Source organism: Microcebus murinus, chromosome 15, assembly GCF_040939455.1.
Source record: "Microcebus murinus isolate Inina chromosome 15, M.murinus_Inina_mat1.0, whole genome shotgun sequence".
In the NCBI taxonomy this organism is placed as follows: Eukaryota; Metazoa; Chordata; class Mammalia; order Primates; family Cheirogaleidae; genus Microcebus; species Microcebus murinus.
In genome coordinates this window covers 37,717,096-37,740,242 of record NC_134118.1, presented here as the reverse complement: position 1 = coordinate 37,740,242, position 23,147 = coordinate 37,717,096, and the positions used below count along the sequence as shown (strand labels likewise).

General features: G+C 35.0%; 1 protein-coding gene across 1 annotated transcript in view; it reads left to right on the top strand.

The window, feature by feature from the left end:
* FHIP1A (FHF complex subunit HOOK interacting protein 1A) overlaps positions 1-23,147 on the top strand; it is a 225,921-nt gene that overhangs the window by 47,003 nt on the left and 155,771 nt on the right. Inside the window, exon 2 of the mRNA XM_012783711.3 lies at positions 10,891-11,013. The gene's annotated coding sequence lies outside the window, so the exon portion shown is untranslated. The remainder of the gene's footprint in view (positions 1-10,890; positions 11,014-23,147) is intronic.

Below are 23,147 nucleotides of genomic sequence, written 5' to 3'. Positions count from 1 at the left end.
AGGAGCTCCAGGACCAGGTACCAGTCAGTCCCCCAACTTGTGGTGGTGGTCTTTACGTTTCTTGGAAGCATAATAGATTCAAAGAATTCAGGCCAGGAGGGAGCCTGAAATGAAGCAGGTCCCTAAACTGCCCCAAATTTCCTTTTAATTCTGAATCTCTCCTGGCATTGTTCTTTTTTTTCCTCTTCAACTTTAGTGTATCTTTTTCCAATAAGGAAAAAAAGAATGTCAAAACCAAAACAACACTCTGAATCTATGCTTCCTATGGTAGAACCTATATTGTGGAATCTATTTACATCTAAATAAAGAAGGTAAATCATAGTTTCACCAGCATGCCAATCAGCAGACCTAGAAACCATACATAACTTGGTGGGTATTTTGAGGTTGTGTACCCACCTGTTTGGACAGACACTGGACATATGTAGTGTTAGGAAATACATGTGTGATTACAAGGCTTATTGTTTATTGTAAAACATGTTACCATTAAGTTAGAGTCCTGTGATCTGACTTCAAAGTAACTTTGCCTTGATAATTTAAAAAGACTGTTTCCCTGTCAGTTAGCTTTAAACATGTATTCAGGCCATCGTTTTCTTTCTTTCTTTCTGTCTGTCTTTCTTTCTTTCCATAGTCACGCTTTGTTGCCCAGGCTAGAATGAGTGTCGTGGCATCAGCCTAGCTCACAGCAACCTCAATCTCCTGGACTCAAGCAATCCTGCTGCCTCAGTCTCCCGAGTAGCTGGGACTACAGACATGTGCCACCATGCCCGGCTATTTTTTTCTCTATATATTAGTTGGCCAATTAATTTCTTTCTATTTATAGTAGAGACGGAGTCTCGCTCTTGCTCAGGCTGGTTTCGAACTCCTGACCTTGAGCAATCCGCCTGCCTAGGCCTCCCAGAGTGCTAGGATTACAGGCGTGAGCCACCGCGCCTGGCCCTTTTTTTTTTTGTACTTTAAAAAATTGAGATGAAATTCACATAACATAAACACTGTGAATATTTTTTATCAAGAGAATTTAAGAAAGGTTAATTGACTCAACACTTAGTTTATTTCTTTGAATTTTGTGGTTCATAGGCCAGGAGGATGATATGAAGCCAAGTCCTTGCCATCAAGTAGATCTCAGCCTCCTGGGGGGATAAAAACATGTAAATGAGTACTAATAGAGACATGTACAAGGTGCCCTGTGACTGCCAAGAATGTTTACAACACTCCTTTTTGAGCCTGCCTCTGAAAATAATGGAATCTCTTTCTCTTGCTGTTTTGTTTTGTTTTTTGTTTTTTTGGTAGCAACTTGTCTTACTTCACTGTCTTAATGTTTTCTATGTTAGGATTTCATATGAAAGTTGGAATTTTGTCAGCCACTTCATGCTTCTGGACATCTCTTACTTCCAGGATTCAAAGGCAGAAATATAAATGATGCCTGATGTTAGTCTATTTGTTGGGATTATAAAACATGCAACACCTTTAGGAGTTGATATTAAAAAGGTGTTTTTAAATGTTAGAGTATAAACTGAAATTATATCAAGCTTTTTTTTTCTCCTACAAGCCTGTGGCAAGACCGTAGTACAATAAACCTCAAATCTGCTTGCTTACTTAAGACGGTCTTATATTGCACATATATTTGTTTTTATTGTATATTTTACCTTCTCCCCTCCAAAAAACCCAAGCCAAAAGAGGATGTACTTCCTGTCTTCTTTTCTTTCAGGTTTCCTGAAATTTTCTTTTTTCTTTTTTTGTTATTAAAATCTCTTATATATTTGTAAATGATAATAATAGTGCCTTTTCCTTTTATACTGGTAAATGAAAGATTAACTGCATATTTATAAAGATCTCTAGAATTTTTAGAGAAAGGACTAAGTAAAATGAAATAGTGTTATGCAAGAGAAATAAATTACTTTCTTTTATGAAGCTGAGTTTTTTCTCAAGGCCGATCTTTTTTTTTTTTTAAATTTTAAGAAGTCTCTAGCCTCCTTTTTTTTTTTTTTTTTTTTTTTGAGACAGAGTCTCGCTTTGTTGCCCAGGCTAGAGTGAGTGCCGTGGCGTCAGCCTAGCTCACAGCAACCTCAAACTCCTGGGCTCGAGCGATCCTTCTGCCTCAGCCTCCCTGGTAGCTGGGACTACAGGCATGTGCCACCATGCCCGGCTAATTTTTTTTTTTTTATATATATATATCAGTTGGCCAATTGATTTCTTTCTATTTATAGTAGAGACAGGGTCTCGCTCTTGCTCAGGCTGGTTTTGAACTCCTGACCTTGAGCAATCCGCCCACCTCGGCCTCCCAAGAGCTAGGATTACAGGCGTGAGCCACAGCGCCCGGCCTTCTAGCCTCCTTTTTAAATAGTTAATTCTCAGGATGTAAATTACTTTCTTGTGTGAAACTGAGTTTTATTCAGGTGAATTTTTTCTCAAGGCTAATATATATATATTTTTTTTTTGTTTTTTTTTTTAATTTTAAGACTCTAGCCTCCTTTTTATTTAGTTAATGTTTGTTAGACTCCCTCACCTCCCTCACCTTAAGGCATTTCTGAACTGGCACAATTGTCATTTTTCTTCTTAAATTTATGGAGTATGGTATCTTTAAAATGTTACTTTTAAAAGTTCTTTTTAAATGTCCCTTCCTTGGCCCCTGAAATGTAGAAATTGACTTCAGTTGACTTTAATCTTCTTTTATTGAAATCTTGCAACATTTCAGTCAAGTGCTAGCATATAACTTTCATAGCTAAATTTTAAACCTTAGACTTGAATTTTATTTTACCTTTCTCTGTGTGAAGAGCTTAAAGGGCAAACTTATCTGGTTATACTTTACAGTTTTACAGAAAGATCCTTTTCCTCCTTTCACCAACTTGACAGCCAAGAAAGTCAAGGGAACAATCGACAGACTAGTTTAAGAGAGCAGAAATTTTTTCCAGTGCACTGGAATTTGCTTCATCCCTGTGTGAAAGCTTATATTTGTAGCATACAAAGTGATGTTGTGTAAAAGTGTGAAGGACAGGTGTTTACTCTGGCCTGACCAAGGTGAGAATTTGAGATGGAAGAGTCAGGCTCTGAATAGGAGGTGTTTTGGAACTTGACCAGTCTGTCAGTTTTGTTACCTATCATTGAAACTGAAAGCTAAGCGAAGGCAATGCAATTTCAGAACTCATAATACAGCTCTAAAATCTTTTTTCTTTTGGTTGATGTATTTTAAGCAGTTGAATATATTTTCCATAAATTTTACTGCTTTCCATTTACCTTTGAATAGAAGCCAATGAGGAGAAATATTTAGAAGGTTATGAGCAATAATAGAATGAACTGTTAGAAAAGACTTTTTGTGGCTTTCCTCAAGTGTGTGCTGGTGGAAAAATTACTGTAATTTAATAGTAAAATGCTGGAAAATGATTTTATTTACTGTTTAGAAATAACACAAATGGGCCTTGCTTTTTGAATTCACAGGTTCAAAACATTTAGTTATGCCTCACTAGCTCAATCTTTGCTCATTATGCTTTGCATTGATGGAATTAAATGTGACACATTGCAATGTTGGATCAGTCCCACAGTTCTAAAATACAGGGTTCGATTAAATTCTGAAAAAAATTAAAGATACTATACTGTTTAATGTCAGAAATGGAAATTTGTGATATTTTGTTTTTAGCCTAAAGGTGGTTCAAGGAAAGAAAGTATCCCAGTGATAGAGGAGAAAAAGAACATGAGGAATACCTGATTGTAACTTGCTTGTTGAAACCACAGAATATTCTTTGGTTTTGAAAGAGCAACTATTTTTTTCAAAGTTAGATCCTTAATGTTTGAACTGGTCATAATATGGCTAGTCCCCTGGGAAGTGGTACTTCTAGTATATATGTCTGCCAGTGCCAGTAGTAAACACAAGTTTATTAGCCATTCGTCCCTGAAGCATCCAGTTTTATCTTTTGGATATCTAAGGACACATGTGGATGAAGGTCAGATAATGCTTGCTGTGAGGCTCACGGTGTTGAGAGAGGAAAGCTTATTTAATATAGTTCCCATAATTTCCATGGAATTCTTTGGAAGCTACCTCTGATTCTTTTATACAGGGACTGTCTGCACGGTTTTTCTCTGATTTTCAATCGGCAGTGTCATTGACTTGGTCTCTAGCATTCATAAGATTACATGAGCATTTTCTATGGCTTGAAGTGACCTGTCATTTGTTTTAATGGTTAAGGGCAGGGAATTGAAAGTTAGACTGGGGTTTCATTCTCACCTCTACCACTATGTGACTTTAGTTACTTAATTTCTGTAACCTTCGGTTTTCTTATGTATAAAATGAGTATCCATTCATTCACTTGTTCATTCATTCAATAAATACTGAGTTTTTTCCATGTGCCTGGCCTGCTCTCAGTGCTCTCATGGAGTTTATGTTCTACTGGGGGAAATGGAATACAAATTAATAGAAATTATAAATTAACAGAATCAAATATTCCATATGTGAATATATGTTAGATGGTGACAGTTGCTATAAAACAAAAATGAAAAAGGGTTAGGGTAGAGACAAGATTGGATTGGAAGGTGATTTCTGTTTTATGTGGGCAGACAGAAAAGGCCTCTGTAATTATGTCACATGTAAGCAGAGAACAAATGCAGAGAAGAGTGATATAAGGATATCTGGGGACAGAGGGAGGATTCAGGGAACAGCGAGTCTGGTAGGTACTGCACGTTCTCTGAGGTAAGAGTAAGCTTGGTGTGTTTGAGGGACAGCTAGGAGGCCAGTGTCACTGGAGTAGAGTGAAGCGCGGGCAGAGCAGGCTTGATTGTAGTGCCCAGCTTGTGGCGTTGCTTAGGAAATAACGTATTTAACATGAACTTCATACACATTAAAAGACTAAAACACCATAACAAGTGAGGTTTATTTGGGGAATGCAAGAAGGGTTTAATAGTATGAAATTTATTAATGACATTCATCATCTTGTTAAATATAAGTATAGAAATAATCATTTCACCATTTCTTATAGAAAAGGCATTTGATAAAAATTCAATATTTATTACTGATTTTTAAAAAATTCCTCAAAATATAATTGGCAAATATCGTTAGCAAGGTAAAGTATGTCTATCTCAACCCAAAAAAGGGCTTAAAAGGGAATTCGAGAATATTCCCGTTATCGTAAGGACTGAAATAAGGATGTCCACTATTTTCACTATTTATTAGTGGCGTTTTGAAATCACAAAAAAATAAAGTTATAAAGATATAAAAATCAGAAAAGAGATACATGTTATTTGCCAATAATAGGAATATATGATATGACTGGACTATCCAAGAGAATCAAGTGAAAAACTAATTTTAAAGATTAAGATAATGTATAAATGTGGCTGGATACTAAATTATGTCAACATTCATAGCTTTCATTTATATTAACAATAACCAACCAGAAGATACAGTGGAAAAAAGACCATTAGCATAAGAAAGATTAAAATACCTAAGAATAAACTTAAGAAATAATGTGTATGCCGTATATGAAGGTATTTAAAAATGCTCCTGAGGGATACAAAAAACATATGAAACAATGGGATGGCCTGTCATATTCTTGGATATAAAGATGCCAGTTCTCCCTAAATTAATCTGTATGTTTTATGTCATTCCAGTAAAAATAACAGGATTTTGATGGGGGGCTAAACAAGCTGATCCTGTGGAAAAGTAAACAAGCACAAATTGCTAGGACAATTCTAAACAGGAGAATAACTAGTTTAGAAAGGCTACAATAATTGAAATACTGATGTTATCAAATACCATATTTAGCGTACAATAAATGTGGTATTTCAGATTAGTTGGGGAAGGATTCTCTGTTCAATAAATAGTAGTGGGATAACCAGATAGCTGTCTGGGGAAAAAGTGATGTTTGCAATAATACCTCAAATGTTAAGCCAAAAATCAATCTATTAAACAGGAGTTCTTTAAAAAGTTTCTAGAAGAACATGGAAAAATTATTTTATAATCTTGGAGTACATATGGCATTCTAGGTAAGAGAGAAAACTAAGAAACCATAAAAGACGAGATTGATAAATTTGATTACATTAAAAAAAACAACCTGAGAAAATCACATAAGACAGAACAAGTAAATTGGGAGAAATATTTGCTTTTCACATCACAAAGGGACTAATTTTCTAATAAAGAGCTCCTGCAAGTCTGTAAGAAAATGTCCAACAACCCAGTAGAAAAATGGACAAGGGATGGAAATAGTCTATAGGAAGGGAAGTAACAATGGCTTTTAAACATATGGAAAGATGCCTAACTCATTGTAGGAGATATGCACATTACATCTGGACTGATGTACCATTTATCATGGTTAGATGGACAAAGATTAAAAAGTTTTATAACCTATGCTATAGAGACTATGGGTGCAAAACAATAGTCTGTTTAGTGGGCACTTTGGTAAAATCTATAATATGAAAAACCTTATATTTCTTTGACTAGGATTTTAGTTTTAAAAATTTATTCTAGATACAAATACATCATCCTAGATATACATACATATGTATATACTATGAATGTGTCCTGCATATACTGTACATATATATTATGTGCATGAGAAAATGACTTATGTACAAAGATACTCATTATAGTAATGTTTATAATGGCTAAAGATTGGGAACAACCTAATTTTTCATAATGGGACATTGAATAAATTTCATGATGTTATAGCTGTACATTAGAAACTGTGCAGTCATAAAAATTACCAGTTTGGAAAAGTGTCAATATATGTTGTTTGGAGAAAAATGCAAGGCAAAGAACAGCATGTATAATATGTTTATTTATGTAAAAAAAGATATGTAGAAAGTGTTTTGTTTATATATGAATAGATACAGCTTCTGGGAAAGATAATTTGGTGGCTGAAGACATTCACAGGGTCTTCTCAAAAAAAATTGCATGTAGCACATGCCTTGCACTTGCAGTTATTACATGTTAGTGGTAGTTGTTATTTTCATTGTAGAAACGGGGTTCCTTTGCCTCATGAGTTGATTTTTAACAGTTGAATCTGGAAGAGGAAGCCCATCTCAGTGTAAATATTGCCTAATGGGTGTCATATTCAGGTTTTTTTCTTGAAGAATGCTATGTGTACTTCCTGAACTATGTTTCTTGGAGGATGTCAGTACAAGCTCTACAAACCAAAGATGACAAATAATCTTGGGAAACATTGGGCTAAACAAAACTAAGCAGGCTTCCTTTCTCTAGGTCTTCTTAATGCCTTAATATACAAAATGTACTTTGTGAATATTCAAGAGGGACATTTAGAATGCAGCATTTTTCAAATTTATTTGATTACAGAACCTTAAACAATGACTACTATTTTGTTTTTTTACAGAAACATCTTGTGAGTAGTTGTCATGTTGGGAAACATCACTTTAATACTTGAATTTGTTTTTTTTCGCTTTCATTATTCAGTTTAATAAATTGGTATTCTTGGTGTGCATTCCTAAGATGCATGTGTTCCCTGCAGCTTTCCCTCCCCCGTTATATGCTCCAACTCAGTCATTTGTTCTGCAGTTGAGACCATTTAAAAGTCACCCAAACTACACTGGGTTTTTTGGGTAAAAAAGAGAATTCTATATAATTAATGTGAAATCTCAGGGATTAATTCACTGGAAATCGAAGATTAAAGCTTTGATTTAACTTTTCCCAAAGGTTTAAATGGCGGTGTTGAGGGGGAAGAATGTAATCAACTCAGTGGGTTGATTGTTGAGAAATTGTGCGCTCCATGTGAAGAAGACAGCATTACTGCTCAAGTTAGAAGATATGTCATCTACCTCTGTCTTTATCTTTTATCAACTATTTAATTTTGAACAGGTCACTTTTCCTCCTTGTGCTTCAGTTTTATCATCTGTACAATTTGATTTAGGTGATTTAGGGATTTGATTTAGGTGATTGGTATGGGTCCACCCATTTTAAGACTCTCAGTTATTATTAGTGTGCTGAATGGAATCAGTGAAGATTGTGGGCCTGTGTAGAATGTTTTGTTCTACTATGCAAGGATCCACATGTGAATATAATGTGTTACTTGTCTCAGTTCAGTCCTTTTGGAGAATGAAATTATTTAATAATTAGCTCATTGTCAGCTTCATGTATTTGAGAACTTGTTGAATTGTTTGAGACTTCTTCATTGGCTGATTTAATTAGCCTCCAGGAAAGCACTTGATTATATCACAGATCAATTAATATAATGCTATGGATAATCCATGCCTCTCATATAAATGCCCCTGCATTTGTTTCTCTGATGTACAGAAAAATCATGATGTAGATATTAATTATCCACCCCCCCCCAAAGTATTCATTTGGTGGCTTTGCTGTGCTTTTATGTGCTCTGCCTATTAGCATATTTCTGAACTTGACACAGTAGAGGTCTGAATTCACTGAATTTATGCCATCTGGAAATGAGCTTTTAAATTTTGCTCCTCTGTTGAAATTAGGGACGTGACATAGCTATTACACAGAAGTACTGTGAGCCTGAATTTGATTTTATTATGTGGAGGTAAAATGTTTTGTTAGAAGGAAAGTACTTGCTTGGGGAGAGATTTGAGTATGACTGAATTGTTAACTGCCAACTCCCCCAGCCCCCCTTTTTGGCAGGATACATATTTTGTTTTTAAATGAGATGACAACCAAGAGAATTATTAAGACCCAGTGAATTTTAAGAGAGTTCTTTCAATTTACTTGAATTCCATTTAACCTTGCTTTCGATGTCATTCTGTGCATTACTGTCAAAGGACTCAGCTTCCTTTGAAGTCACGAAGCGTTGCTGCTGGCGGAATCATGATGGTAAAATACAAGAGTGGTTCTTAATAAAGCCCTTAACTGATACACAGCAATGCCTTATTACCTAAGTAAAGGCATACGGGTGTGAGTGCCTAAAATTGTAGAGTGTAAGGGGAGGATATATGATAATGGACACTGAGATGGGAGAAGTATTTCTCATGAATTAGGGATGCCCTTTCATAATTCACGAATTGCAGAATGAGGAAAGGCTTGAAATCACCTGAAAAGCATCTGGAAGCAATCTGTAATTCTTAAGAGGCATCAGTAGTGCCTGTATCTCTCCAGTATATTATGATAAAACTGTTCATGTGGGATTATGGAAGAAGTAGAATTTTGTTACTTGAAAAACCTCTTGCAATTAAATGCCCAGAGATTTGATTATAAAGTGATACTGCTCATTCTTAGATACTTAATGATTAATTGATTAGAGTGAAGAAGGCTGATTTGAGGGTATTGAGAAAATTTGAATATGAAGAACTTATTTATTTGCATGTAAAATGTTATCCTTTACTTTTTAAACTCCACTCTTCTCATGCCTGGTCACTATCACCACAGTGCCCAGTTTTGAAGAGTTAGGTCACATTGTGTGTCCCTCCCGCCAGTTTTTTTTCCTTTCATAAAATGTTTGTTATAACAAAAGGTATTCTAAGCTTTTGAAGCCATCTATAGGTTAAACACACACACACACACACACACACACACACACACACACACACACACACTCGAACTATCTCTTATAGAGACTTCTGGGGAAATATCTTTTATTATATTGGACTATTTTAGAAAAATTAGTACATCAATGAGTGGCTCACCCTTTGGGTCTTGGGAGATTCTTGCTATATAGGAAATTTGAAAAGACATTTGTTGTACGAGCCTCTGACTTGAATTGCTCACTTTAGCCCATCTATAGTTTGGGAAATATTTTACTTGATATTTATATCAGAAGAAATTGTATCTTGTTTATTTCTTTTTGTATAAGTAGTTATAATTAAAACATTATACTCTGATTTTACTTTCTTTATATTATAAATTACATTTTTACATTTTATTGTAAACTTATAAAATTTTTATTTTATTTTAAAATTATTTTTAAAATTGATAGATACAATTGTATATATTGTGTACAACTTGATGTTTTGAATTATGTATGTGTATATATATATTTATATATGTACATTGTGGAATGAGAATTTTTTTAATGGCTGACAGAATTGTGATTAGTTATGTGGTTGTGGCAAATTTACTTGACTGTTTCTCAGTTATTGGCATTTAAATAGCTTCCATGTTTTATTAAGTATAGTATTTATTGCTTTCTTAAAAAATGTACTTTCTTAAAAATTTTCTCTAGCTTCCACCTATTGTGATGTTCAATAGTGCCTTCTTGTGGTTTTGTTTCATATTTACATTAGCTTCTGCCTTTTGTACTGAGTGTTAGTCTTTTTAGATGTTCTTATTGCTGTCTTGGACACCTCTAGCTTTTGTTCTGTATATTTCTTTCAGGTAGGATAATTTACCAGCCCACTTCTCTTCAAACTCATGTTTTTCTGGTTGTACAGGAGTAAACCATGCATTTGTGTTGTGAAACTAATCTTGCTAGTTAGCACTGATAATAGGTGATGCACGTCTAAAACCAAAGTGGACTTTGCTCATGGGATGGCAAAAAACGGACCTTTCAGGTGTATCTAGATAAGTCCAAGGTACCAGAGAATGTTTGGGAGCATTATACATTTTTTATAAAAGTTATTTGTGATTCTTTCTTTGCTATTTTATATTACATTATCATTATTATCTTAATGTAATTCTTTTGGTCTATGGATGTGGATTTATTTCACATTGTTTTTCCTCTCCTAAAGGAAGCATATAATTAACATCTCTTCGAATATGGAAGAATCCCTCTCTATTTTCTGTTACCCAGTGGGAGTTTCTCATTTTTGGCTAGCATTCAGATTGCTAAATAAAGATTTGCTTTTTGCTTATTTATTTATTTATTTTTAGATAAAGACAAATGCAATCTGAGGAGAACCCACTCAATGTTCAACAAATAGTGATAAATTAGAGGGGAGGAAAAAGATTGAGAAACTGAGATTGGATTTTGTACCTTATTGTGGGACATTTTTTATTCCTTTCTATAGATTTCAAAAGTCTTCTGGAGGTTTCTAGCAGAGCCAAATGTTGGAGAAATCTTTTCCACTCCTCTGAAGGGTGAAGTGAGTAAATACAACCCAGCAGTAGGCTATTGAAGAAAGCAATCACAGGTAATGTCGTCTTTTCTTGCTACTATTGATATGTGTTCAGTAATGTCAATAATATATTATTTTTTTTAAAACAAGCTTATTTCAACTTATACATCCAGGTGGACATTATCTTGTTTAAAATAATCTTTTTGAGAGGATACACTGTATCCTCTACCCAAAGCATTTTTAGAATCTTTCTTTGGGAACTGCATCATGATCCTCTGGTAGCATTCTTTTAAGCATCCTGTTTTCTATGGTGGCAAATCTCAACCCTATAAGTGTGTATTTGGGAAATAGGCAAAACTCATTAAGAGCTTGGGTGATGAATCTAGGGTATTTTAATTTTGATAAAAAACAAGAGGCTGGTGACGGTGGCTCACTCCTGTAATTCTAGCACTCTGGGAGGCCCAAGGCAGGTGGGTTACTCAAACTCAGGAGTTTGAAACTAGCCTGAGCAAGAGCGAGACCCCATCTCTACTAAAAATAGAAAGAAATTAATTGGCCCACTAAAAATATGTAGAAAAAGTTAGCTGGGCATGGTGTTGCCATGCCTGTAGTCCCAGCTACTTGGGAGGCTGAGGCAGAAGGATTGCTTGAGCCCAGGAGTTTGAGGTTGCTGTGAGCTAGGCTGATGGCATGACACTCTAGCCAGGGCAACAGAGTGAGACTCTGTCTCAAAACAAACAAACAAACAAAACAAAACAAAAACAAACCAAGAAGGAGCAATAACATAAAGAAACCAGTTTTTCTTTTTGTGATTTGTGTGTGTGTTTGAAGGCTCATACATTGTATTAAAAATTAATTCTAAGAAGAAATGACTGTGAGTTTCAAACAATGGTAGTTAAAACAATTGATCAGGCTTCATAGTTTACATAGTTTACAGAGAGGCATATGTTATTTATTTGGCTCTATAAATGTTGGCATTCTTTTTTATTAAAATCAGTCAACAATCAATCTGTCAGCATAGTAGAAAGGTTCCTGTATTAATCAGATTAAATAAAATGAGATCTAAACTTCCTTATAAGGTATACCTCTAAGGCTTTATAATTTGCCTCTTATAAATGATCCTCCGGGGGTGTGTTTTGCAATGTTTCTCACAATGCACTTGTTTCAAGTACATCATATTACTAGGCCCCAAACTAGTGTATCAGAATCAGAATGGTAAGGGCAGGGCTTGGGAATCTGCATTGTACATCTGCAGTGTCACCAAAGATTGACACCCTGATACAGTAAAATCAGATCTCTACTTAATCTTTGTGTGTGTGTGTGTGTATGTATGTGTGTGTGTATATATATAAAACTATTATATAGTTTTTTACTGGATTTTGGCTTTGAATAAAACAGTGACAATATTTTTGGCATATTATTTTGACACAGGGTTATGTTCTCCAGTAGTTATTAATTAATAGATCAAATTGAAAATAACTATACTTTAAACTTTATGTCTAAGTTTGAAATGGATATATTTTCCTGGATACAAATGGATAAATGTACTTTTGACACCCAGATGCCAAATATTAACTTATTAAATATCTGCTTTTCAAATATGCTGATAAGTTAAACCTCAGGTCTATTAATCAAGTTGAGGGTAAAGAGAAATGGGTAGGCATTGGAGAACCCTGAGATCTATGCTATACAGCATCCTGTCCAGCATTTTTCAGTAAACATTGTGATGAAATTTTTGGTGCAATTTATGGTTCAAACAGACAAGATGCTTTCTTTCTAGTGCCCTGAGATTTTGTGAAACTTTTTTGAATCCTCCAAATGAAAGAATATTAACCTGAAATGAAGACAATAGCTTTTGATAAGTTATTTTCATTACATTCTTGTAACTCCATGTACATTCTTTGGTAATCATTCCTATAAATTTATTAGTTTTATAGAATGTACGCTTTTTGTATATAGAATTTTTTCTTTTAGATACATCTTTAGTTCTACAAATAAGTTATACCTTTACTTTAAAAGATATACAGGGTATCCCCAAAGTCACTATACATAGGGAAAATGGGAAATTGTAGCTAAATGTACCTTTATTACAAAATATTCATTGCAGAATTTTACAGAATTGTTTCCTCTATATGGACTATTTTGTAAGGAAAAATTTTATAAAATTTTTGTAATGAATATTTTGTAAAGGTACATTTAGCTACAATTTCCCATTTTCCCTATGTATGGCAACTTTTGGGATACCCTGTGTGTGTGTGTGTGTGTGTGTATGTGTGCGTGTGTGCATGTATAAAATATTAAAGCTTTTTGTATGTATTAGTATTGATAGATAATATACCTATAGTAAAATAAAATGTGACTACATATTTGTTAGTTAAAGCTATTAACATCAGATGCTTGTTTCTTTATTAAAATATTTTATTTATTGGTATGAAGTATTCCCTTAAGTTTATGCTCAAAAAAATTGTGGTAGCCGGGCACGGTGGCTCATGCCTGTAATCCTAGCACTCTGGGAGGCCGAGGTGGGTAGATTGCTCGAGGTCAGGAGTTCAAAACCAGCCTGAGCAAGAGTGAGACCCTGTCTCTACTATAAATAGAAAGAAATTAATTGGCTAGCTAATATATAGAAAAAATTAGCCGGGCATGGTGGCGCATGCCTGTAGTCCCAGCTACTCGGGAGGCTGAGCAACAGGATTGCTTGAGTCCAGGAGATTGAGGTTGCTGTGAGCTAGGCTGATGCCACAGCACTCACTCTATCCTGGACAACAAAGCGAGACTCTGTCTCAAAAAAAAAAATTGTGATAAAATACATATAACATAAAATTTACTATCTTAACCAGTTTCAAGTGTGCTAACAGTTCAGTGGGATTATGTAAATTCACATAATTCTGCAACCATCTATCATCATCCATCTCTGGAACTCTTTTTACCTTGTAAAACTGAAACTATATACCTGTTGAACAAAATTCCCCATTTCACCCTCCCCCTAATTCTTGGCAACCACCATTCTACTTTCTGTCTCTATGAATTTAACTACTCCAAATACCTCATATAGTGTTTGTCTTTTTGTGACTGCCTTATTTGACTTAGCATATATCCTCAACGTTTATCCATATTATATAATGTGTCAGAATTTCCTTCCTTTTAAAGGCTGAATAATATTTTATGGTAAGTATATACCATTTTGTTTGTCCTTTCATCCATCCATGGACATTTGGGTTACTTCCATTTTTTGACTGTTGGGGATAATGTGGCCATGAACATGGGGGTACAGATATCTCTTTGAGTCACTGCTTTTACTTTTTTTTTTGTGACAGAGTCTCACTCTGTCACCTGGGCTAGAGTGCCGTGGCGTCTGCCTAGCTCACAGCAACCTTAAACTTCTGGGCTCAGGTGATCCTCCTTTCTCAGCCTCCACAGTAGCTGGGACTACAGGCTTGGCACCACCATGCCTGGCTAATTTTTTCTATATATTTTTAGTTGGCCAATTAATTTTTTTCTATTTTTAGTAGAGACAGGGTCTCACTCTTGCTAGGGCTGGTTTCGAACTCCTGACCTTGAGTGATCCGCCCTCCTCGGCCTCCCAGAGTGCTAGGATTACAGGCGTGAGTCACTGAGCCTGGCCTCTGCTTTCACTTCTTTTGGATATATATCTAGATGCAGAATTGCTAGATCATGTGATAGTGCTATGTTTAATTTTTTTGAGGAATCACCATACTGTTTTCCATAGTGGTTGTATCATTTACATTCCCACCAGCATTGTACAAGAGTTCCAATTTCTCCACATCTTTGCCACACTTGCTATTTTATGTTTTTGTGATAATAGCCATCCTGATGGTATGAGGTGATATCTCATGGTTTTTATTTGCATTTCCCTAATGATTAATGATGCTGAGCATCTTTTCATATGCTTTTTGGCCACTTGTCTATCTTCTTTGGAGAAATGACTGTTGAAGTCCTGTGCTGTTTTAAAACTGGATTATTTGTCTTTTTGTTGTTGAGTTCTTTGTTTATCTGGATATTGCCTCTCTATCAGACATAGGATTTGCAAATATGTTCTCCCATTTCATACGTTGCCTTTTCAATCTATTGATTGTGTCCTGTGATGCCCAGAAATTTTAAGTTTTGACATAGTCCAGTTTATTTATTTTTACTTTTATTATCTGTACTTTTGGTGTCATATCCAAGAAATCATTGCCATATCCAGTGTCATGAAGTTTTTCCCCTATGTTTTTTTCTTCTAAGACTTTTATAGTTTTAGTTCTTATGGTTATTAGGTCTTTGATTCGTTTTCAGTTAATTTTTGTATATAGTGTAAGGTAAGGGTCTATCTTCATTCTTTTGCATGTGGACGTCCAGTTTTCTCAGTCCTGTTGAAGAGAAGTTTATACTTTTAAAGACAGTTTAGGATAAGGAAAAGAAAAGTTGACTATCATAAATAAGCTGTGTTGTATCTATGTAGAGATTCCCATAAAGTCCTGTTTCTAATTAAGGCATTTCAGAAACAAAAAAATATTGCATAACTTTGAAGCTCACCTTAGACTAAGATATAATAATTGTAATGAGACATAGAGCCTATGTTTAAGTTGTATGGTAGTCACTTAGTGGATAATGACTTTTTAAATTTGGGATTTGATTCTGACAAACTCTGAGTTTTGGTTTTAAGGTGGAGAGTGTGTGTGTGTGTGTGTGTGTGTGTGTGTGTGTGTGTGTGCACGTGCGCCCTGTTATAGGGGTTTTACAAGTTAACTCTGACCAATGAGAGATCCTCCAATATTTTAGGGAGCTTTAGTTTTAAGCAAAGTGAACAATATTATGGTAAAGAGTAGGCACTAATGGATCCTGTATAGCCATTTCAAACCATTTCACCTGTCTGTGTAGCGGAAGTTGTTTGGAATCTGTTCTTGTTGCCTCTTAGCTTTAGAAAGCAGTATGTGTGTTGACAGAATGATATTTACATTGATTTTGAAAAGGTCAAAAATCAAATATTGTGCCTTAGATGTGAGGTTATTTTGGGGTGGGCAGTAGGGTGTTGGGAGTGGGCTTTGTAGAATATAAAAGTACAAACATACATAACTAAGGACAAAGCCTGGGCAAGGATACCACGAAGATAGTGGGGACAGCTTAGGTGGTTATAGGACTAATTTGTATAATGAAAGACTCTCTTAGGTGCATTACTTTCTTTGGAGGAAATGATAGCAAAAATGGGTTTTGAAAGTGGACTGTATAGGGTTGAAGACAATATGATATAAAATGTGTATGATAGTCCTGAGGAGATGCTGTCAGTGGAATTCATCCTTTATGAATTTTGGATGTGTTCTCAGTACAGTGAGACAAATAGCAAGCAGATAGAGGCAATTACAGATATTCTGAGCTGTTGAGTGAATTGTATATTTGAATATGCTATTTCAGGGTTAAGAGCCATCTACCAGAGAAAAGAATAGCAGTAATAGCAGCATTAGAATGCTGTCCTTTCTAATGTAATGCTAGGAACGTCTGAGTCATACAGAATTGGGTTGGTGAGTGAGAATGTTTCTCTGTGGCTTCTCTGGCTTTGTGTGGGACCAGTGGGAAGCCATTTTCAAAAGTGGTCTTAAATAAAAATCTAGCTTCAAGACTGATTTGGGAGTAGATTTTCTGAGTAAATAACATAAAATGTTACCTAAAAAATGACTTGTTATAGTCAAATAATCAGACAAAACTACATAATACTATAAATTTTAAATTTGTTCACTTTGCACATTTTTTCATAATTTTACAGATTTTTAAATCACAATTAATCTCTAGCTCCTTTTGTGAATTTAGTCTTTTTATTTCTTCAACCATTTTTGTCTTTTCACATGTTCCATGACCCTTATAATTTCATTCTAATTTAGTTTAGCTCTTTTCCAGCTTTTTATATCTATTCTTAGTGATAAGAATGGCTTAAAATAAATAAATATATAATTTGTGTTTTATTTATGTTTTCTGTTTCATTTTTATCATCATTTCTGAAACACCATGCCTTATCTTGGTCTTTAAGTATACAGGGTTACACTGAACTGAAGTATTCAGAGAAAAGTCTCTAAGATCTCTAGTCCAGACCAGAGCATCTTATTTATTCTTGTGTTTCTATCACCCAATGTAGATGTTCAGTAGATATTGTGTGAAAGAGTAAATGAGTATTTAAATCAGCCAACTGATTTCTGCCGATTACACGTGCTTCTTGCTTTTGTAAAATCACTCTAGCAGGTGATATAGGTTAGGGTTAGGTTCACCTATAAGTAACCACCAAAATCAATGGCTTACACAAATTAGGGGATTATTTTTCTTCTATGTGAAGTAAGTATGGAGCTAGGCTTTCCAGGTTTAGTAGAATGGTTCCTTGATTATCTGGTACCCAGGGTTCTTCTGTCTTCTGCTTGGCTGTGTTGAGATCTGATCCTTGCCCTCGTATCCTCCTTTCAAGAAGATGGCTGCCATGACTCCAGCCATCTTCAGGTCCTCATTCTGGGAGAGAAAGGAAAGGTCAAAAAAGCAGAAAGGAGCTTTCCTGAAAGGCCTTCTAAGGGATTTCCCCTTATCCTCACTGTTAGTATGTTATAACAACAGTATCACTTCTAGCCACAAGAGAGGCCAGGAGTTTTTGCCTGTCTCTTTGCTACTTGTTACAAAATTGGGGTTCTGTTAATAAGGAAGGAGAGACTAGAAACTGAGTGGTAACTAGCAGTCTCCGCATAGGTTAGGATGATAATCTGCTTGAGTGATTATGGAAAGCTGTAGTGAATAATCTCCAGATCAGTATGTCAGCACCTTTGTTTTTTAAAATATATTAGTCAATTTGAAAGGAAGTGACTTTTTTTTCTCTAGTCACTTCACATAAAGTTAACAATGTATTTGGCTATTTTAGGGGATTTAATTATAGGTACCTAAAAATTTAAATGATTACTTTTATGAATCTTTATTACTTTTTCTGGATATTTGCTCTTGTTGAACATACCTTCTCAAGGTCTCATTGAGATATACCCCAGAATCTGCTAGTGGAGTGTGACTTACTAGAATGTTTGGTAAACATACAAGAAATAAGGAATCTATATCTTTAATCTCCTTCTGTTAATTTCTTTCTATATAAAAGCCAGAAATCCTAATAAAATTTATGTATTAAGTCATTCATTGAAGAATATTTTTAATATCAAAAAATTGGAACAACCCAAGTGTTTAATAAGAGATGGGCATCCATATAATAGAATGAAGTGCTATTAAAATTGGATTTTTTGGGGGAAGAATTTAATGACTTGGGAAAATGTTCAGGATATAATATTAAATGGAAAAAGCAAGAATCAATATTATGTGTGTATATACATGTACATGTATTATGCTCCTGATTTTATAAAATTGATGACATTATTAGAAAGTATAGACAAAGACTAGAAAAAAGATGTTCAAACTTTAAAAATGGTTTATCTCTCATGTTGGTGCTATGAGTGATTTTTATCATCCTTGTATTTTCTGTTTTGTTTTTTTGCAACGATTATGTATTTTTATGATTTAAAAATGAATTATGTTAAATATAAAGAATATGCCTACTATTTTGATGATGAATTGCTGCTTTGCTAATTAGGGTATCAGGATCAAAGCTGAAATTTTAATGTTGATATTTTAATCAAGGAAGAATAAACCCATGCCAGATATTTCCTATAAGGTTTGTGATTCGCATATTAGACATGCTTTCCTGCATTTGTTTAGAGATGTTTTCTCCTCTTTTTCCTAGTAATTTTAACCTTGTCAAATGAAATCTAGTAAATTGAAATAAACAAAATTTATTGTGTTTTTTTTTGTTTGTTTTGCTTTAGCATTTGTTGTAGATGTTAAAAACCAAAGCACCACAAAGCTTAAATTCTCACATTTGGTAGCTGGATTGTTGTATATCCTTTGTAGTCCTATGGCCTTTTTTAGCATGTCATCATTTCCAGGGTAATCCTGTTAATGTATGAGTACATGTATGCTTTTACAGGCAAAAGCTGAGAGGATCGTGGCACATTTGGACTTTCATGTAACTGATTCTTAAGGAAAATAAGGTTTCCCAGTGACATATTTCATATTAATAGACCTTATAGCCAGGAATAGATTGACTTTAGAGATGTATTCCAGAATATTAGATAAATAGAGAAAGTATGAAAAACATGTTAAATATAAACCAAGATAGTATCAGCTAAAAAAAACAACAACCCAACAAAAACTGACAAACCCCTAAAGCAACAATATCTAGCTGGGAATTTTGGGACCTAGGGCCGGAAATACAAAGTTTAAGTTATGTTTAGGAAGAAAAGGACAGATTTATGAAAACATTTTAGAGCTGTTGTCCCAAGGCTGTTTGAGAATGAACACATATTTCTGATGTCAGAATATGCTGTGGAATGCTGCAGGATTCTGTCTCTAATTCTGTTATCCTTCAATGAGAAAATAATATTGATAGAAAGTTACTAAAACTCTAATCATAGTTTTAATAAGTCCATATTTTGTTAACTATGATATTATATACCGTCTATATCTACTTGAAAAGTGGCCTTTAGTCTAAAGTAGTGTTCTCAAAACTATATAGCCCATGGATCAAATCTGGCCAGCCACCTTTTTTTTTTTAGAGTCCACCAGCTAAGAACAGTTGTTTTTCAATAGTTGAAAAAAAAAGAGTAAGTATAGGCACATGGAATGTATGTATTTTGAGAAGCCTAAAATATTTATTTTCTGGCCCTGTACAGAAAAGGTTTACCAACCCCTTGTGTAAAGTAGTAGTTCTTGACCAGGGGTGATTTTGCCTCCAGGGGATATTTGGCAATTTGTCAAGACAGTTTTTTTTTTTTTTTTTTTTTTTAAGACAGTCTCCCTCTCTAGCCCTGTCCTGGCTTCAGCCTAGCTCACAGCAACTTCAAATTCCTGGGCTCAAGCAATCCTCCTGCCTCAGCCTCCTGAGTAGCTGCACCTATGCTACCACACCCAGCTAATTTTTCTATTTTTTTGTAGAGACAGGGTCTCGCCCTTGCTCAGGTTAGTCTTGAATTCCTGACCTGAAGTGATTTTCCCACCTAGGCCTCCCAAAGTGCTAGGATTATGGGCATGAGCCACCGTGCCCAGCCTGATCACTTTTAATATCTGATCAAATTCCTCATTTCCCACCCTTGATATCTGATCACTCTGGCCTGCCTTCCACAAGAATCCCATTGCGAGAATTCTGCAAGAATCAATTAGTTTATCAGGAATCCCCGTACTCTGTCTTCTCTTAGTAATTTTCTGTCCACTGATCTCCTCACCATGCTCATGGGCTATAATCCCTAGCTGTCCTTGCTATATTCAGAGTTGAGCCCTTGATCTCACTCCTCTATTGGGCTAATCTTAACACCTGTGGCAGTAGTCCTGAATAAAATCTTCCTTACTGTTTTAACAAGTGTCAGAATAATTTTTTCTTTAACAGTGTCAATAGTGCATGGGTTGAGAAATCCCATGCCAAAGTCATGTTTGGTACACGTGTATATTCAGGGACCACCTCCGTAATACAAATGACTGTAGCAGCCTCCTTCCTCTGTGGGGTTCCATAGTTTGTTAGGGAAGGGAAACTGACCAACACAAACATGAAGAGTTGTTTCAAGGCCTTGGAAGAGGCCAGTTGTGAAGATATTTTACCCCAACATCTCCTTGGTAGGGTGGGGCAGTCTGGATAGGAGTGGCTGTGTTGTGTTTGGCCCTGGCTCCACTCTGTGGATATCCTGAAAAATGAAATAAGGTTGATTCATTGTCTAGGGGGATTTCATTATCAACATCCTTTCCACTCTGTTTTCCTGTCTGCTGGTATCTTCATTAAAATATGAAGCCTTGCAATCTTAAATTCAAGGTAACATGCCAAAAGGCAAATGTATGAACTTGTTAAAACAGATTTAGATTGTTATTAGAGAATAAATAGAAGTGATTACTGTATCTTTCCTGGTTCTCAGGAAAGAGGTGTGGTGGAAGAGAATAAGAGTGCACACAGAGTTTGAAAATGTGTATCTGTATTTTGGGGTAGAAGTTAAGAAAGAGATCTTCATTGGTGGTTAGAGGCAAGAGAAAGTTAAACTTCAAAACTGTGGCTTGTCTCTCCCTTCTTGTACACTTGAGTCTCAGACTCTTTTCTTTTGTCTGCTTGTTTCTAAGAACTGGAGCCCCGGAGCCTATTCTGCTTTGATATCAACTAAAGCTTTGTTCTCTGGGCAGAAAACTCTGGATCTTCTCTCTGTCTCTGTCTTTTTACCTGAAATCAGATCCGCTCAGTACAAGTCCAGTATGATTGGCTGAACCACTCCAGCTGATGGTTCTGGTTCTGGTTGTTTTATATCTCTCTAATTTTCCTTGACCATGTTATTCCTGATCAGGTTCTGAAATAATGACTTCATAAAGTCAGCATAGTTGCAAACTGGCCACAAAGTCCTTGCGCATGCCAGTTGAACTTACTTCTGTGTTCCCCTCCATTTTCCACATAGATTTTAACTTTTTCCAATTTTCTTTTGAAAACCTTTCACTTTGATGATTAGAGGTCATTGGAGCAGACCCTGCTACTATTTATAGGTCTCTGACTATTGTCAGGTAGAATCTTTGCATAGGGATGTTATGGCCATGATCAGGCTATTATTAGAGATTATTTTGAAGACTTGTCGTTGAAAACATAGAAAGAGTCCATAAGTACATAGGGAAATTTTAAAATTTGGGCAGAGAAAGAAGGGGACCATATAGAGATTTTTAATTAGCAGCGTAGGGAACTTTGTGGCTACTCTTTATTTTTCTAGATCCCCAAAGGACCATTTTGATATGCTAGCAACTCAATTAAAGAAGGCAACTATCTATTAAGTAACTAGGTAGAAACTACTAATTTACTATTTGTTATTAAGTTCATAAACATAGAAAAATCCCTTTTTTTCCTGGATTGGATTTAGAAAAGCCCTTCTCTTCAAATAAAATCCTTCTATTTAAAGAAAAGTTAAACATGCGAACATACCCTAAGAAGTTTTGCATAGTCTGAGTTGACAGTCTGCCTGATTTTGAATCTTGACTCTGCCCCATGTCACCTGTGGTAAGTTACTTAGTTTCTCTTTGCCTCAGTTTCCTCAGTGGTAAAACAGAGAAAATAATAGTATACCTGCCTCATAGGGTTGTTGTTAGGACTATATTAGTTTATATGTAAAGTAATTAAAACAGTGCAGGCCACATTGTAACTGCTATTAAAACCTTAGGTATTACTAATAGTATTCATTGTGGTCTTGGGAATTAATGCCTTAATCTAGCCAAAGGTATTTTCAGGCCATTCAAGGACACATGTTCAGACATTTCCATAAAGAAAAGTCTACACCTAATTCTTTAAAATATCTTAAATGAGAAAGATAAATGAGATTGTTGAAGGTGTTAAATTATATATTTTTCATATAGGTTACTCACTGTGGACATGGACAAAATTGCCACAGCACTAAAGAGTACAGCTGTTGCTGCCTGGGTATCTGTCAGGGTTGTTGGTTAAAATGACACTCATTTAAATCTAAGTTTCACTGTGAAAATATCAATTTGCTGAAGAACACAGGAGTGAAGTGCCCTATGGGGTTTAATTTTGGCATGGATAGCAAAGTACACAGAATTTGAATTTTGGTGATATCAATAATAACAAAGGCAATATAAAAACCCAAATTTAGGTAATTTTATAGAATAAACTTGCCATATATGGAAGGGGCAATATTCCTTCATTTTGTTCAGTAGGCATGAGTTTAGAAGATTAGTCATTTTAAATAAGTATACTTATTTATGCTATTTAGATATCAGGAACATTTCCAAATGAAATTTGCTTTCCTAAAATACCAAAGGAAATTCCTAAAGCTTTATCTTCATATTTATCTTCAAAATATCCTATATTTTTATGTGTTTATGATCAAGTGTACCTGTGTTAATATGTATGCATACATATATAAATATATATAATATGTATGCATACATATATAAAAGAATGTAATTATAGTAGAAAACAAATTTAGGAAAGAGATTCTGGATTTGTTTTTCTTAAATAAAAATACAGCTCCTTTCTCTGAAAATGGTTTTCTTTAAGCACACCAGAAAATCTGAGTGGCTTTCTGCCAGTAGATTTTTTTTTTTAAGGGAAAAAAACATGGTCCCTAATATGGTTTTCTTCTGTGGCTGGTTTTCTACATGAGGGGAGAAAG